The 17,676-nt window shown below is 49.3% G+C and overlaps 1 protein-coding gene across 2 annotated transcripts in view; it reads left to right on the top strand.

The window, feature by feature from the left end:
• Positions 1-7,468: 7,468 nt before the first annotated feature.
• The window catches only part of HPCAL1 (hippocalcin like 1), a 68,756-nt gene continuing 58,548 nt past the window's right edge, over positions 7,469-17,676 (top strand). Inside the window, exon 1 of one of the 2 annotated variants that reach the window (XM_054195921.1) lies at positions 7,469-7,668. The gene's annotated coding sequence lies outside the window, so the exon portion shown is untranslated. The remainder of the gene's footprint in view (positions 7,669-17,676) is intronic. The other variant, XM_054195918.1, reaches the window with a different exon arrangement.

A 17,676-nucleotide genomic window follows, 5' to 3' on the forward strand; every position in this document is an offset into this window, starting at 1 on the left:
CTTTTGTTCAGATATATGAAAAAAAAAAAAGCAGTCTTAGCAAAACTGAAAGTTGCTGTGGGGTAATACTAGGTTTTCTATATTATTGTCCTGATTGAACAAAAATACTTTGTTTTGGTTTGCTTTTTAAAGCTGTTGTAATGTCAGGCTAAAACATTGATTTTCATTTAGACACACAGGTATTTTTCACATTTAATTTCTGGCTTTTGCATTTTCCTGTTGTGGTTCAAAATAGAAACAAGTAAGAGCATTGATATTTTCTGCTGCACCGAAACACTTGAGTTTCCTTGCTCTATCCCACCTCTCTCAGCATAAATCTGCCATTTTTGGACCACAAACCCGGAGTTCACTCTGTTGCATCCTATAGACACAATAGTCTTTCGATGGCTCGGTGGGACCTCTTCCGTTTCGAAGGCTCCCCGTTATTTTCTGCTCCGACAAATGAGACTCACCATTTTGTCTTTTGAAATTCCTGCTGCTGCCAGAGCGAGGAAATAGCCCAGGTGGGAATGCCAAGTCCAGGTGGGAATGCCACGGGATCACAGGCGGACACCCAAGGTCCTGCTGCTCTGCCCCAGTAACGGGCATCCTTGTGTGTACAGCCAGCGGGGGAACCGCGTTCTCGATAGACACAACTCTAAATAAGCATGTGCAGGCTATGGATCATAGGAAATTCTGATTTTTTAAAGTAGTTTTAGTTGAAACACACCCTGCCCCACACTTTTTTTGGATGATAAATCCTGGCTAATATTGTGGCAAACCCCAGAACGCAAAACTACAGTAAAGGACCATGGAGAGAAACGAGGCTTTTTGATTTTCCCTACTTAGCAAAGTTTTTCCCTTTTTGTGCAAGAAGCTTTAATATTAAAATCTTATCTAAAACATCTAACTTTAGTGTCTGCCACAGCAAATGCAGCCTGGGAGGCAAAATCAAGTCCCTTTTAGATTTCCATGTAATAAACTGGTAGACAACAGCAAATGAAATGAAAATGTGCTGGTTTAATTCATAAATTCATCACCTCCGTCAGGCCTTTTTTTTTTATTAATATTTCCTCCCTCGCTCGCTCTATTCTCAGAGAGAAAAACCACGCAGCCAAATTTCCTTTATGCGGCTTTAATCGTTGCTCTCTTCGACTTTGAAAAGGACACCGAGGGTTCTTATATATGTAAATGTGCCTGATGGCTTTGGCTGTTCATATGCTAAGTCCCCCGTAGGCACTGGGGTATCCCTGGGGCAACCTTAATACAAATGTAGGTAGCAAAGTGCATTTTTTATTTTTTTTTTTGTCCAGCTGTGCAGGCTCACATCTGCTGTTCTCAGGCTAACTGCCAATCATCACAGCTCTTACTATTCATTTTAACTCGCAGGGGAAGAAAGCACCCAAGACAATCTCCTGCTAAGAGAAAGAGCAGAAATCATGCCATGATGGAGTATTGCCACAATTTTTGCTACTTTTCTTTTTTTTTTTTTTTTTTTTTTTTTTACATCTATCTGATGTTGCTGGCACAGTGGCAGGCATAGCAAGTAGGTTGGAGATGAAAAAGCGTGCAAAAAAACTACATTAAATATTGTGTTGTAACTAAATTCTCCGAACACCCATTTGCACTTGCTCCACGTTATATTATTCAAACAAGACAAAGAGGCTCCAGAGGATACTGGAAGATTCCCCCCTCCTGCCTCTCCCCATCCTCCAAGGTCATTTAAAAGAGGCCAGGAAAGTACACTAGAGGATATTGCAGGGAACAATCCTGCTTTGGCAGGAAAATGCACTATAAAAACCTACCTGCCCTTTTCCACCTCCAGTTTCTGTGATCCAGATGATCAGCAAAGCCCCTTGGCGTATTTATTTGGGTAATAAATTAAATACTGGGTCTGCCTGTTCAGGCAATGCTGCTTGTCCATCCTGCAGGTGAGAGCAATGCCTGCAGCTGGCATTTCCCAAGTTATGTTTATTTGCCTCTTACGTCCAAGCTGGAAATGCAAAGGAAAGGAGCACAAAGAGGGGTTAAACTGATGCAGGCAAAGATTCAAGCATCTAGCAGCAAAAAAACTGTGAGGCTTTATAGATGAGCATCCAGGTTTTTATTACTGGCAGACAAAACTTATAAAAAAATAGCTTTGATGATAAACTTTTTTCCTTCCTATTTCCCCAAGCACCTGCCATCCAGCTTGGCTTTATCACAGTGGAATAACACCGGTTGGACTTCTCCATCGCTCTTTTCATTTGAATTTCTCTAAAGTAATTCGTCAGTGAGGGCTTTCCAAAAGCGAGATTAAGACAGGATGAAAAAAGTAATTAGTGTCTTTTGAAATGTTGCTTTTTTCCATCAAACATGAGTTGTGAGGATGCTGAGTGATGGAAGGGGGTGCTCCTCTGACTGCTCCTATGTGATTGTCCTGCAAATGCCCTGGCCAGGCAGGAGCTCCTTCCCAGGCCAAACTACCGGCCAGAGAATTGCTGTCCACCTCTGGGAGATCATCATGGGCATGACCAGGATGACCACGTCCCCAGCCCAAAGCCAGAAATTGTGCTTTTGCTGTCAATGTCTGCAGTGGTGGCAAGTCCTGGTTCTTCCAGGAGAGGCAGCTCAAAGCCCGTCTGACCCACGCAATCTTTCCACCAGACACCTGGCCTGAAAGCAGCTGGAGCAATCGGCCACCTTCAAGGACGCCGCTGTCAACCAGCCCTTCCTGAAGCACCAGCATTTTCCATCCCAACAACCATGACGGGTATCAGGAGACCAACAGGGAAAGAATAGTCTGAATGCTTAATCCTTGCCAGCAGTTTTTTCCTTTGTGTTTTTGGTGCTCGGCTGTCCAGGTCAACTTGATGAAAAAAGGTAAATATCGCTTTAATCTCTTCCTCCAGTTAATCATGCCAAACCACAGGAAGGCAGGTAATAATTCAAGATTGGCAAAAGCCTTACGGAGCTCACATTATTATGGCAGATATTTAAAGAATAGCAGCATGCCACACACCTCAAATACTTTTGTTTCCATCTAATCCCTTGGTGATTAAACCCCAGACAGCAGAAGGAATTTCACACACTATTTTCAAATTCAGCATAGTTGGAATGATCGAGATGAATCTCATTTAATCCCTCTTTGTTTCTCTCTCCCGACTGTGGAAACAGAATGAAAAGCAGAAAGAAAAATCAAACAAAAGGTGAGATGCCAGAGCAGCTGTGGATTTAAGTTTGTGAAGGTCCTCGCTAGGTCATCACTGGAGTATTACAGATAGGTTTAATGAACATATGCCAGCAAAAGAAGAACTTCAAATAAGCCAGATACACCCAGTGGGCCCAATCTTGCAAATGTGCCTACTTTCGTAGAATCATAGAATCATTTAGCTTGGAGAAGGCTCTTAAGAACATTGAGTCAACCATTAACCTACCACTACCAAGTCCACCACTAAACCATGTCCCTAAGTGACATATCTGTCTGTCTTCTAAATACCTCCAGGGATGGTGACTCCACCACTTCCCTGGGCAGCCGGTTCCAACGCTTAATAACCCTTTCTGTGAAGAAATTTTTCCCAATATCCAGTCTAAACCTCCCCTGGGGCAACTTCAGGCTGTTTCCTCTTGTCCTATCGCCTGTTACTTGGGAGAAGAGACCGACCCCCACCTCTCTACACCCTCCTTTCAGGTGGTTGTAGAGAGCGAGAAGGTCTCCCCTCAGCCTCCTTTTCTCCAGGCCGAACAACCCCAGCTCCCTCAGCCGCTCCTCATAAGACTTGTTCTCCAGACCCCTCACCAGCTTCGTTGCCCTCCTCTGGACACGCTCCAGCAACTCATTGTCTTTTTTTTCTGGTGAGGGGCCCAAAACTGGACACAGTATTTCACAGGGCATTACGTTCTCATAGCAGTACACTCAAGTACACACTTAAGTGCATAATATGAGAAGGTAACTGCTCACATATGGATCTTAACTTGAAAGTGAAGGGCTTGACTGTCTTTATGTGGCACGTTCTCTGAAGAGAACAGAGCTGGGAGGCTGCAGAGCAGGAGCAGCAGTGCTCAAAAACTCATTGCTGGAGTCAGTCTGCAGCTTCTTTTCATCTCAGATTGTTTGTGAGCAGCTGATGACTTTCTAAGGTTATCCTTCCTTGTTTCCCAAGGGATTTCTGTAAGTCAGGAATTTCTCGTTATCACGCATTAGGACTCAAAATTGTCTGAAATCCTGGTGGTGTTTCTTTGGTTGGCTATCTCTCTGGCAGCTCCTGACAGAAATGTTCCAGTGCTGTGCTGAGCAGGGTGCAGTGCAGCACAGGGACACCCACCTGAGGATCACTCCGAGCTCAGGGCAGGGACCTCACAGCTGCTGAGCCCCATTGAACTGGGACACCCTGCTTCACAGGGGGATCAGCACAGCCCTGAGGAGAAGGACTTGGGGGTGTTGGTGGATGAGAACCTCAACATGAATCGGCAATGTGTGTTTGCAGCCCAGAAAGACAACCGCTTCCTGGGCCGCATCAAAAGGAGCCTGGGCAGCAGGGCGAGGGAGGTGATTCTGCTCCTTTACTCCACTCTAGTGAAACCCCACCCGGAGTCCTGCATCCAGCTCTGGAGTCCCCGACATGAGAAGGACATGGACCTGTTGGAACGGGTCCAGAGAAGGGCCACAAAGATGATCAGAGGGCTGGAGCACTTCTGCTATGAGGACAGGCTGAGAGAGTTGGGGTTGTTCAGCCTGGAGAAGAGAAGGCTCCAGGGAGACCTTATAGCCCCTTCCAGTACCTGAACGGGGCCTACAGGAAAGCTGGGGAGGGGCTCTTTATCAGGGAGTGGAGTGATAGGACGAAGGGTGATGATTTTAATCTGGAAGGGGGGAGATTTAGATTAGATATGAGGAAGAAATTTTTTCCTGTGAGGGTGGTGAGGCACTGGAACAGGTTGCCCAGGGAGGCTGTGGATGCCCCAACCCTGGAGGCCATGTTGAATGGGGCTCTGAGCAGCCTGATCTAGTGGGCAGTGTCCCTGCCCCTGGCAAAGGGGTTGTAGCTAGATGATCTTTAAGGTCCCTTCCAACTCTAACCATTCCATGACTCTGTCCTTGCGAGGAACTGCTGCAGCCTCCAGCAATGGCTGCAGGTCTGATCTCACAGCCTGTCCACTGCAGGACATGGGGCAGCGCGGTGCAGAGGAAAGCCTGCTGCTGTTGGGGCTACCAGGTGACAACCGCGTTAAAAATGAAAGTGGGATTGAGTGTCATAAAGTGCCTCCTCTTGCCAGACGTCAGCCCCGAGAGCTGTAAATCTCGGAGGAGGCCTCAAGTAGGTACTTGCTCTGTTGCCACCTATTTCTGGGCGGAGGGTGGTGTCGTCACCCACGCCACCACCGCCCTCCCTGGCAGAGCAGCCGGGGAGGCACAGCAGGAGCCACAGCCCCGTCCCAGTGGCCAATGTGGTTACGTGGGCAATGCTCGTGCAGGGAAGGGTTTGTGGGGAAATTAAGGGGATTACTCTCGTGTAATCGTCTCCTGCAAGGAGAACCCAGCTTCACGTATGTCAAGTTGGCAGCGATGGTGGTTGCATACAGTTTTCCATTATACGCTCCTGGTTGAGTTGCTTCTAGTTTTAACCGTTCAGGTTCTTTAGTTTCCACGCTTGTTCTTTGCCTTGGGCTGACACTGTTACTATTTTTTTTTAAGCTGTTAAAATGGTTGAACTATTTCTGAAAGGCCTTGGAGAAAATGGTTAGTACTGAGTAACATTTTCATCTCTTTGCATCAATGTATTCAGTTTCAATATATTCAAGCTTTGGAGTGCATGGCAAAGGTTTGGTTTGGGATTTTTTTGGTGGTTGTTTTTTTTTTTTTTTTTTTACTGTCCTTATAAAAATCTTTTGGATTTAGTGCAGAGATAGGTTTTGAGAAACTGCTGCTTTGGTGGTGGTGGTGGGATTTTTGTACTTGTCCCCACCCCTGCCTTGCCTCCCCAAGGTTTGTGCTAAAATCTCTAAGTATCTTTTTCCTGGTGTGGCCTTGATTTCAGCTCTATTCAGTTCTTATCTCCCGACTGCACTGAATGTGCTCACTTAGTCTCCTGTAAGGGGATGCAGAGTGAAAGCTACCGATAAGGCACAGTGGCAACTACATTAAACTCTCTGTATTTTTTTGTCTTGAAAACATGCTGGCCAGGAGCTGGAGGGGGAGCGGAAATAATCCTAATGGGAGTATTCACTTTGTCTGTGCTGCGCACCATATTTCTGAGCAATGCTTCCAATTGCCTCCCTTGGGAAGATTAGCATCAATCCCTAAATCCCCTCCATTTTGTGATGGGGTACGCGGATAAGCTGTGCAAGTTCAGGTCTTGCACAGAACCATGAGTGCCTGCCTCCCGCCGGGTGGGACAATACCCTTCCATCCACAGGCTCATCTCATGGTACCAAATTCACCTGTATCACTATCGGCCTTGGTGGGGGGCACTGCTGGGATGGCAGAGGGGCGCTTCGGGTAGCACAGGGTCTTCTCCGCATTGCCGTGCTCAGCGGGGAAGTGTGGAGGGTGGTGTGAAGCTGCTGTGCTCACTTCCAGTGGCCATTCCAGAGCTGCCACCGCTGCTGGCTGCCACCACCCTTCCCGCAGCACCGAAAACTTGCCACATCCAGCCGTGCTGGAGATGCGTGTAGGGCCTGGTGTGAGCTGGTGCCGTGGGAGTCCAGCTCCATTGTTTCCTTATTTGCTTTGGGGTTAAAAAAAAGGGAAAAAAAGAAAAAGAAGAGGGGAAAACAGAGGGCGCAAAAAGAAAAAAAGAGGGGGGGGAAGAAAAAGGGGGAGGGGAAGAAAAAAGGGTGGAAAAAGAAAAAAGGGCGGAAGAAAAAAGGGGCAAAAAGAAAAAAGAGGGGGGAAGAAAAAAGGAGGGGAAGAAAAATCAAGGGGGGATAAAGAAAAAAGGGGAAAAGAAAAAGGAGGGGAAAGAAAAAGGAGGGGGAAGAAAAAGGAGGGGGAAGAAAAAGGGGGGGAAGAAAAAGGGGGGGAAGAAAAAGGGGGGGAAGAAAAAGGGGGAGGAAAGGGGGGAGGAAGAGAAAAAAAAGGGGGGAAGGAAGAAAAAAAGAGAAAAAAAAAAGAAGAAAAAACGCCCGAAAAATGCAAACTTTCCCCGTGCCCACGCCCGTGTTGCCGGCCAGGCCGGCAGCGAGCGCCGGCGGTGCGGTCTCAACCCCCACCCCGTTTCCCCCGCGGGCGCGGAGCCCCGCGGAGCAGCCTCTCCGCGCTGCCCCGCCAGCCCCGCTCTTCCTGCCCGGCGGCGGCGGCCCGGGGAGGCGGGCAGGGCGATACCAAGTGGCCCGTCTCGGCGGGAGCGCCGGCGGCGGCGGCGGCGGGCGGGCCGCCCCTGCGCGGGGCCGGGCGCTGCACAGGCCGCGGAGCAGCGGCGCGGTGCGCGGCGCGGCGCTCCGCCTCCCCCCCCCCGCCTCCCTGCTGCCCCGCCGGGGAAGTTGAGCTCCCGTCCCTCGCTCTCCCCGGTCCCTCGGCGACGGCTCCTTCCTCCCCCTCCCTCCAATGCGCCTCCCGCTCATTTCCTCTTTTCCTCCCCGCTCGCCGCCGCTCCGCAGGAGCGCGGCTCGCCCGGGTGCCGCCGCGGAGTTGTAGCTCCCAGGAAGCCGCCGCGCAACCGCCGCGCAGCCGGTGCCAGGCCGCCGCGGGACCCCCCCTCCGCCAGCCGGGTAAGGGGCCGGGGGCTGCCCCGCTGCCGCCTCCCGCCCGCGGAAACTTCGGCGGGGCTGCGGGAAAACCGCGCTGCGCTCTCCTTCCGCGGGGACTGGAGGAAAGCGGAGTTTGTGTGTGTGTGTGTGTGTGTGGGGGGATTCCGGCTTTTTTCGGGGGGATTTTGGGGGAGGGAGGGTTGGAAAGATCCCGGCGGAGGTGTCCGGGCACCTCTTTTCCGCCCCTCCGCGGGGCGCGGAGCGGAGCCGTCGGGGGATGCGGAGGAGCCGTTCCCGCGGCCGCGGGGCTGCGGTGGCAGCGCCCGCCTCGCCCCGAGCAGGGGGGAGTACCAGCGCCTTCCCCTGCCCTCGGAAGAAACACATCTGGGCGTATTTCTGCGCATTTCTCTCTCTGTATCTGTATATGTTTGCAAATCCGTAGGTATCTATCCGTGCGGGCACCCGTCCGCATGGGGCTCGCGTGTGTGTGCGGGGCGTGTGCGGGTCTCGGCTGGCGGTGAGGGGAGTTACGCAGCTCTGCTTTATGGTGGTTAATGGTTTACCCGGCGAAGTTCCCGCCGCATGAATGTTGCAGGGCGCTTTGAGTCAGCTCCTTCAGATCCGGACTTCCTATTTGCCACCTTCCCAAACGGCCTCCAAAAAAAAAAAAAAGAGAAAAAAAGAAAGAAAAATAAAATGCTGGCCTTTGCCTCTGGTGAGTAGGCTTTTTTGGCTGCCTCCTCCCCTGGGAGATGGCTGCGGTCGTGCCGGAGGCCGGATGGCCGTGGCCGAGGTCACCCCTGTCCCCTGAACCCGGGGCAAAGGGGGACACCCTGCTCCCGGGAGGTCGTGGCAGCGAAGGCATCTGCCAGCCTTGGTTTGCATCGGGGCTGCCGGGTGGACCCGCCGGAGCGCAGGGCTCCGGCACGCAGTAACCACCAGGGTACTGAGAATCTCAAGAAATCGGGAATAAAACAAGGCAAGAGTGTTTACAAGTAAGTCTCCATGCAAATAAGTTTCTGCTCGGTTTGGGAAAAGGTCGCGTAATGCATCATCTGGAATGAAAGATTTGCTGAGAAGAACAGCTGGGTGTTCGGTAGGTCTGTGTCCCTGGCTCGCAGCTGGGTAATTTATACCTTTATTTCCCAGGAATACTTATAGGCGAGCACTGGAATTGAGCTTTATCCTGTAATCCCATTCACAAGTGAAAATCTGGTAGGGAGATCAAATTTTCTCGGGGGGGGGAGGGGGGAGAAAGGAGGAATCAGTTACTCCCTCCCCAGAATATTCCGCTGTTTTCCCAATAGGAGCCATTTGTCGTGGTTTCGGGTTCAAAAGCTTTTCTTGCCGGAGATGAAACTCCAGCAAAGACCAGGGGGGGTTATTTCAGCGTCCCACAGTAACGCCGTCCTGTGTGGGGTCCCCCCAGCATCATCGGGCACTGGCTGGGGAGCAGAGCCATAGAGGGGGTGCCGCGTGGGGCAGAGCCGCGTGGGGCTCTGCCTGCTCCGGGGTGAAATATCCACCTCGCTCCCAGTGCTTCGACTCTTCTCAGGTGCTTGGATCGGGAGCCCTTCAATCCAGGAGAAAGGATCTTACGACTGCGTATGTTTGATTTCATCTGGGGTGGTGAGGCTCAGGGAAAAAGGCAGGTGATCTCCCCGCATCTTCCCTCAGGTTAGGTGGGGAGATGCTGGCCAGCTCGCAGGGCACGCGTCGCCTCTTCCTGACACCTATTTTCTGGTTTTCTTTGTTTCTTGCCTTAAATTTAGGGTTTCTCTGTGTAGAGGTGGAAGTGTAGGAAACTGGGAGGGGGGGGAAAAAACGTGTGCCGCTGTAGAGTGGCTGTTGCAAGGCTGGCAGCAGCTCTGCCGAGGCGTCAGCTATGCTGGCAAAAAAAGAGCTTTTTGTTGGCATGGTTTAGTCTGTTCGGGGAATCGCAATGGTGAGAAGAGTCTGCGGGAGTGGGGTTTGCTTTTGCAGCTGGATGCCTGCACCGGCAGGAACTTGGGTAAGTGTAGACAAACCTTCCGAGTTACGGAAGGAGGCTGTCGCTGGGTGGGTGCAGGCGATGCTCTGCTCGCTCCGTGTCACGGCTGGCACCGGGGTGCCTCCTTCTGCCACCCGAGCTCATGGGCAATGGCAATAACACGGGCCAGTTGTTGGGAGCTAGCGGTGGAGGTTAGTTTGTAGCCTAAGCACCATTACACTTGATTATAACTCTGCAAAAAAAAAAAAAAAATTAGAAATGGTTACAATTAAAAATACTTTTTTTTTTTTTTTTCCAAGTAAGACAATATTCTTTTGAGCGTTGATTACTTTGACGTGAGTGAGACAATAATGCTGATTGACCAAGGGGGCAATCTGAATTAAGATTCTATATTGTTGGGTTTTTTTTTCCTTGCTGTTAGTGGTGTGAGTCTGTAAGGAATGAGGCAGCGCTGTCTGCGTACGCAAGATGCACTGATACTCATGGGAAGAGGATCTCGCACTTTTCCAAAGATCATGCTTTCTTCAAGCATGACTTTTAGGTCAGATTCAGTAACAAATGCAATATGTTTTCCAGTGAATGGAAGAAAAACAGATTTTTATTTTTTTTTTTAGATGTTTTTTTCCTCATGTTCCTAGGATGCTTCCCACAATGTCTGTGTGTGGAATCAGTTTCTTTGTTCGTTGTCTGTATTAGGAAACAGTTTGGGTCCAACTTCAGCATCTACATGGAGCTTAACTCAGGCCGAAGCTAAATTTCTTTTGGCAAGAGGTGATTTATCTCAGCTCATGTTGACTGTATTACTGTAGTGTGTGGGAACCTACCCTTGGATCGTGGAAGGATTTGCTCTTGCAAAATTGTTGGGGTTTAGCTTTAATAAGCAGAAAATGTTTTAAATCAATGCCTGAAATTTCCGTTGTTCCAATAATCCTCTCCCATCCTGAGAGTATAACAAATGCAAACAATTATCTTCACTTCATCACCCCTTTGCTCTATAAAAGCTTTCTCCAGTCGGTTGTGTTTTGCTAACCTGCTAATTAACCCATTGATTTCTGCATTTCTTGACTTCCCCAGGTAAATATCTTCTGCCTATTGTCATGATCCAATAGCAAATTAATTGTGGATCCTTAAGCAATGGGGGCAAACACTCCATGAAGGAGCTCCTTACCTTACCTCCCTGAGTCTTGCAATGGAGAGAACATTCTTCAGCTGAACCTCCTGGAAATGTGACCTTTCTGGAAGTTCGGTGTCATGTTGCTTAATGACTGGGAGACCCGTAGGATCGGCTGCGGGATGAATTATGCATTCTCCTGCACTGATTGCGCTGGAATTAGAAGGCAGGAGCTGGAGGTGTGTGTGTGGGGGGGAGCGGATCCACCTCGTAATCTAAGAAATGTTGTGGTTCTTCTGGATAGCACCGCATGAAATAAGCCTTTATTATTATTAAGAAATGCTGCATATAATTTGCACAGTAGGTTTCTAGATACCTGAGAATTACCAGGGCGGAAGAGATAGTGGTGGTACTTTGGCTATTTCAATGTTTCTTGTCCTGTAGGTGTGTATCTTTTTAAAGTCAAAGAAAGCAGCAAGTAGTTTAAGGAACTCTCCCTGGAAACCCACGCCAGCAGCATTCCCTGCAGAAGACGCCCGCTACAACCTGGTCACCTTTTCCCTCCTCTTGCATTCCGCATGTTTCCCAATGATCGAACAGCCTGTATCAAGCGACACAATCTATCTCAAATCCGGCTGGGGGGGCAAAAAAAACCCAGCGACAAAAGTTAGATGTAGCTATAGTTACATACAGTTCATGCACAAGCCTTTGAGACCTTCTGCCATCTTTTTTGGTGACGTCTACAAATATGTTTTAACCTTATTTTCTTTTTCTGCCTTCTCTTTTCAAGGGAGATCAGGCTGCCTAAATGGGAGAGGGTGCAGCTGGATAAATGCGTGTTCGACAACTGGGAAAAACAAGTTTCCTTGCTAGTATTTCGGCTGCCGTAATCTCAGTGTATTCAGAGAGGCGTTCTGAGCTGATGGTATCCCTTTAAATATCCACTTGGGTTGGAAAGCACGGGATTTGGGTGACAGGGACACCTGGAGACTTCCAAGGGTGGAGGGCACGGCTCGCACCTACGGAGGTGCTTGCTGAAAATGAGGTGTGCTGAGATCCTGACGCACTTGCCAAGAGCAACGGCGAAACTTGGGCAGCTGGTTTAGCAATTAAATTTATGGTTTTGTTTTGGACAATGGGCTTATCGTAACGAATTAACTGACGGACTAGTCAGAGTGGCAGAGGGGTTTGTTTTTGATTCCCCAACCATGCAGCGTGCCAGCATCGGGAACGCGCTTCCCACCAGGGGAAGCACAAGGAGCGTCTCACACTGAGTGCCCCGGGAAGAGGGATCGCGCACGTGTGTGTGTCTTCTGGTGCGCAATCCCCAAATTCTTGTAATTTCTTGAAAATACAAGCATGTGATGAACGGTATAGCTCGGGCGCGGGACAAGAAAATACATCTTGCTGATGCCTGAATGTTGGCACGTGGCTGATGCCAGTCATTTTAGAATCGGCGGGGGTGGCGGCGGTGGGAGGAGGGAGGAAAAGAAATGCCTTCGGGGGGCCGGGAGCCAGCGTGGGCGTGCTGCAAGCCTTCCTCGTCCTGCTTCTCATTCACCTCTGCGCCACACAGCCTGGGTTTCCGTGCAGAAGGGATGCTTTTCCTCCCTCAGAGGTACCAGGATTTATTTATTTCTTTTTTCTTCAGGTTTCTTCCCCCCCCCGCTTTCTAAAGGGCATTGTGCACAGGATGCTCTGTTCTTGGCAGCTCGCCTGTGGTGCGAGGGGAGAAAGCTCGCTGCTTCTGGTCGTGCTGCAGATAGCCGCCGTCAAAGCCGGTTAGCATTTGCCGGGCATCCTTTCCTTTTTCTCTTTAGTGAAGTGCTTTTTTTTTCTTTTCTTTTCTTTTTTTTTTTTTTTTTTTTTAGCAGGTGAATGTTGTTTCTCCAAAGATGTCGCTTTGTCTTAAAACTTAACGCAGACTTTTCTTTGGAGGACAATTTGGGGCTGGTCGGTGACACCTGCTTGCACGTGAGAGGGGAGTGGGAGTTTCAAGGGGGGACCTCGCGGATACATAACCATTAGCGCTGACTTTAATTATGAAATGCGGGTTCAAAAGGAAGCAAGTGTACTTTGCGGCGCTTAGGAAAGGGCCTAGAAGCAACATCCGTAAAATGCGTTAGAAGACGCTTGAAAAACGCTGTATCCCCTTCGCCGGAGCTGAAGGGAAGGCAGCAGGTTGAATCTTGGGCTTGGGAACATGGGCTTGGCAGGAGCTGCCTGGCTGGTGGGCATTGACCTCTTGTAGTCCTCTCCACAGAGTGGTCAAAGCACCATCCGGGAACAAGCCAGGACTTCTGCTGTTCCTTCCAGGTTCCAATTTGAGTTTTTTCTTCGACGGTCAATACTCTTCTGTCTCGTGTCACCTCTCTCTTAATTCCCTCTCCCTGGTGTCTGTCCTCCTGAAGCTCTTATACCAAGAGAGCTGCAGTTGCTGTATGGAGGAGAGGGGAGAAGAAAGCGTAAAAGGCCCTCTATGATTAGATGCTACTTTGAGTTTTGCTGGGCTGAGTTTTATTGCTCTTGAGCTCATGTATGTCAGCTTGGCTTCAGAGGGATTCTGGGGGGCTTTCCATAAAATGGGTGCTCCTGTGTGTAAGAGTTCATTAAAGGAGGCACTTACACAAGATAAAAAGGGAGTTGGAAATGCAGGTACTTGACAGTCACCTTTTGAGACTTGACAGTCTCCGAAAGCCAGAACCATTTAAATGGGAACGAGCATGTGCCTGTGTCCAACCTCTCTCCTGGCTCGGTGCAGTGAAGCCTGGATGGTTATGGCCAGTGGAGGGTGGCAGGCCAAGCCTGTCCCTGGTGTAAGGAGCCTGATTCCCCCAAATCCCATGGCAAATGATTCTCCTTGGCTTGGGTTTGATGAGGAGCAAACCCACTGAAATCAGTTGTGGGAGACCTTTTCCTTTCAGTTGGCCACCTTGCTGTTGGCAGCTCATGGGGTTTGCTGGGTGTTGTGCTCTCAGTGATGGCTGTGGCCCGTTGTCAGGACAGGATTTGGGTCACTTCTCGTGTGCCTGTGCCCCTGGGGAGCACAGCTTGAGCCCTGGGGTGCTGCGCTCCTCCATGCTTGTCCCAGGAGCAGCAGCTCTGCCTGGGCCAGTCAGGGGCTTTTCTGGGATTGTCAGGAGATGTATCAGAAGATTTTTTTTATTTTTTTACTTTCTTTTTTTTAAATGGAAATTGGGTTTCATTCCAGCTGAGGGTAATTGGAGCTCTGGTAATGATCTGAAAGCAAATGAGAATGGGCTCTGTAGACTCCAGCCACAATTTTCTGTTCTGCTCGTGTCATGCTTCTTAAAATGGCATTTGTTCCTAAAACTGGCCCTAAAGCTCTGTTACTAAGAGCCATGTTTTTCTCAGGAGATATGCAAAGTGAGGGAACACAATCCTTCATTTTCTAATTAATCCTCTAGCCCTCCTCTCTGATCTCCTTAAGGATGTCCTGAACCTGCAGGCTGACTGGCCCAGCTAGGCTTGCCCCCATGGGAAACCTCCTGACCCTGGTGGCACTTCATGAAGAAGCAACGAGTCTGTCTTGTCCTGTTCAGATCGTGAACGGCCCTCCAAAGCAGCCTGTGGTTGCAGGAGGAGGAATCTGTGACTCCAGGAACGTCTCCCTACCCAGCCGGGGGGAAGAGAGGAGTCTTTGCAGAAGAAAATCCCATCACCGATGCCTGCCGAGGTACCGCTGGATCCTGCAGAGCAGAGAACCAAAGGAATTGCTGTGCTCATCGACAGAGGGGCTCTATCTTCTGACAAAATGACCTGCTGCATGCGGGGTTTTGCCAGATCTGAGCTTCTCAGCCGCACCGGCTGCCATTTCTCCTCTCTTGGATCTCCTGATGTTTGCCCGTGCCTTTCACGGCCCCTGACGGGGACTGTTGGCAAGCTGTTCGCAAGGTGTGTGCTGCAGCTTTCCAGAAGTCTTGTCCCTTAAGTGACGCAAGCTGTTACGAACCAATAGCACCAGCAACAAGTGAATTTGCCGAGTGCTCATTTTTATGGGTGTAACTCAGAAGGCGTGGTTTGGAAGTGAAGGTGCCCTTGCTGGACATTTCCAGAGCTCTGATTTGTTGCAGGACAGGTTCAAGGATCTTCAGTTGGCTTAGCCATCGTCTTCTGAGGACCGAGAGCTTCACAGCCAGGTGTTCGTTAGTCCCATTTGTGTTGGAACATTTCGAGTTAGCTGCATCTTGGTGCCAAGCTTTGTTTTCAGATGCTTGGTGCCCATTGCCGGCGCTGGGGTTTTGTATGCCTCGTTAATGGGCTTGATGGCTTTTTATGCTTGGTAGGGAGCATTTTTTTTGTTTCTAACAAAAATGCTCTGCATTGCAAGAAACATTTTGGGGGTAGTTTTAATATTCTTGAGCTGTACGCATGCAAAAGGCTGGGCTGAGTATTGAATATTAATGCCTGCTCAGGGGCTTGCAACGAGCATGGCTCCTGGTCTAAGTCATTAGACAGTTAGACTAATGTCTAACAGTCATTAGACAGAAAGACAAACCATCAGTGGCTTTTTAAATATCAGGAGGAAGGGTGTAGAGTTGTGCCTTCTGCTTCCCGTGCGAGCACAGTCGTTGTCTCGTGCCTGGTGTTTGGGTGGACTCTGACCCGAGGAAGACGTGGGTGGTGGGGCAGAGCAGTGCCGCAGGTGCCACTGCTGCCACCTCTGTCTGTGACATCGCCGTGCCAGGTTCTGCGGCTCTGGCCGGAGCCCGTGGCTGCTGTGACACAGGGTTTGCAGGGTGGCCATTTGCCACCACTTCTCTCCTCCCCCAGCTCGCCCTGGTGTCCATGCCAAGCCATGGAGATGCCAGGATCCTGCTTCCCGCTATCGGCCTCCATTTAAATCTATTTCTTAACGTCAGTCAGCAGTGGACGGAGAGCGAAAAATCCCTAACCAGAGTAGCAACAGTGACAGATCCCAAGGTGTAGACTTCAAGTCAGTAGACTTCAAGTGTAGACCAGTCAGACTTCTCCAGGTACCTGGTTTCACGTAGGTCGTGGCTCCCGCCCAGTATAAAGAGGAGGGGACTTCCAGCGCTGTCACCCAAGTGTCTCCATCGCTGCCGAGGAGGGGTTCACCCGACTGTGTTTCAGACAGCCCTGCTGCTGGCTGAACCCCATCTCCACGTCCCCCCCTTGTGCTGGGACAGCCCGTGCCAAGGTAAGCTTTGGAAGCGATAGGACAAGAGGGAACAGCCTCGAGTTTGTGCCAGGGGAGGATTAGATTGAATATTAGGAAGAATTTCTTCACTGAGGGGTTATCAAACATTGGAAGAAGCTGCCCAGGGAAGTGGTGGAATCACCATCCCTGGAGGTATTTAAAAGACGGGTAGACATGGTGCTGGGGGGGCATGGTTTAGGGATGGTTTTTGTCAGAGTTAGTGATGGTTGGACTTGATGATCTGAAAGGTCCCTTCCAACCCAGACAATTCTATCATTCTGTGCAGGAGGGCTGCCTGCGGGCAAGCGGCAGCCTGTCCTGGCACAGCAGGGAAGACCATCAGCCTCCTGGAACAAACTTTTGTCACCTGAGGTTGATATTTTACAGCCTCTAAAGCTGTGATGGATGTGTGCAGGAAGTTTTGCTCTTAACGTTGCTTTTCCAGCTCTCTGGAGGTTAACAAGACACCGGTGCATCTGGTTCTTGCTTTGCTTTCAAGGTGGTTTTCCCCTTGTAATTATAAAGATGAGAATGTGTACATTTTTTTAAATGAATAAATGATCTGCCCGGGAGCACTAGTTTGTGATAAACTCAATTTAAAAGCAGCTGCATATTCTGTAGCTGGAGTGTGGTTTTATGTAGCGTAAAAGAGCCTCAATATGCAGAGAGGGCTAAGGTTATATGAGGCACCTTGGCTGTGCCATAACAGCATTTATCACTGTAATTTGGTTTTTGAATAAATTCAGGCTTCATTCAGTCCTTGGAAAATTTTTTTGAACTATTTCAACTACTGCTCTGTTACGTTGCTCCAGCTGATACTTTAGCTGATAAAAATTTGCGATCTCCTTCGATAAAAGGCAGTCGACAGTGTGTCCCGCGTAGACGCTTAGCAAATCTTATTTTAGCAGGTACCTCCCTTCCCATGACCTTCCTTATTCACTCCATTCCTCCCAAATCTTTATCGTGTAACTTGCGCGTAATGTTTAGTTTAGAGCATCCTGTGAAGCAGGGAAATGCAACTGAAAAGGAGGCTAAAAAGGGGAAGAGAGAAACTTCCTGGACAAGGAATGTGTAATGACATGATTTAGTTAATTGTATTGGAAAAAAAGTTTAAAAGAGGAAAGAGAGTAAATAACTGGTACTGTCCTGTCCCCAGCTGCCTGTATCCCTTTTTTTAACTGTAGGCTGATCGCATGTGTGCAAGTCAGACCAGGCAGTATGTGGCATTTGTCTGCAGTCTTTTTGGAAAAAAAAAAAGAAAAAAACCAAAACCAAAACACCAAAACAACCCTGCGATTCAGTAAGGGAAAAATATTTAAGTGAGAATAATTCATCTCTTTCTGACACTTTAGATTAGATTAAATAAAAGGTAATGCATTTAGTTGGCAGTCTTTGAATTTCCATACTTTCCTTCTTTCATGCGTGCGCAACTTCTAGGGGATTTTAGTGCAGTACTTGGGCTTATGCAGTTTGCTCCGGCGATCAGTTCTGTGATAACATCAGCTCACCCAGCTTGGCTTCTAGTCTCAGCCCTAGTGCTGTCCTGAAAAAGCCTTTGCTTACCCTTGAATTTGTAAAATCCTTACCCTGTTGTGGTTTCCTTTTGGTTGCTTTTATGGAACCCAAGCTTGGGGTGTGTTTAATAGGCCAAATAGCTTTGCTTGTGTAAAACTGTGCTAAGGACTGCGGATGTTAATTACTGATTGAACCGGGCAGAGGAGATGTTTGTACAGCTTCCCGCACCCC

Source organism: Rissa tridactyla, chromosome 3 (genome assembly GCF_028500815.1).
Source record: "Rissa tridactyla isolate bRisTri1 chromosome 3, bRisTri1.patW.cur.20221130, whole genome shotgun sequence".
Taxonomy (NCBI): Eukaryota; Metazoa; Chordata; class Aves; order Charadriiformes; family Laridae; genus Rissa; species Rissa tridactyla.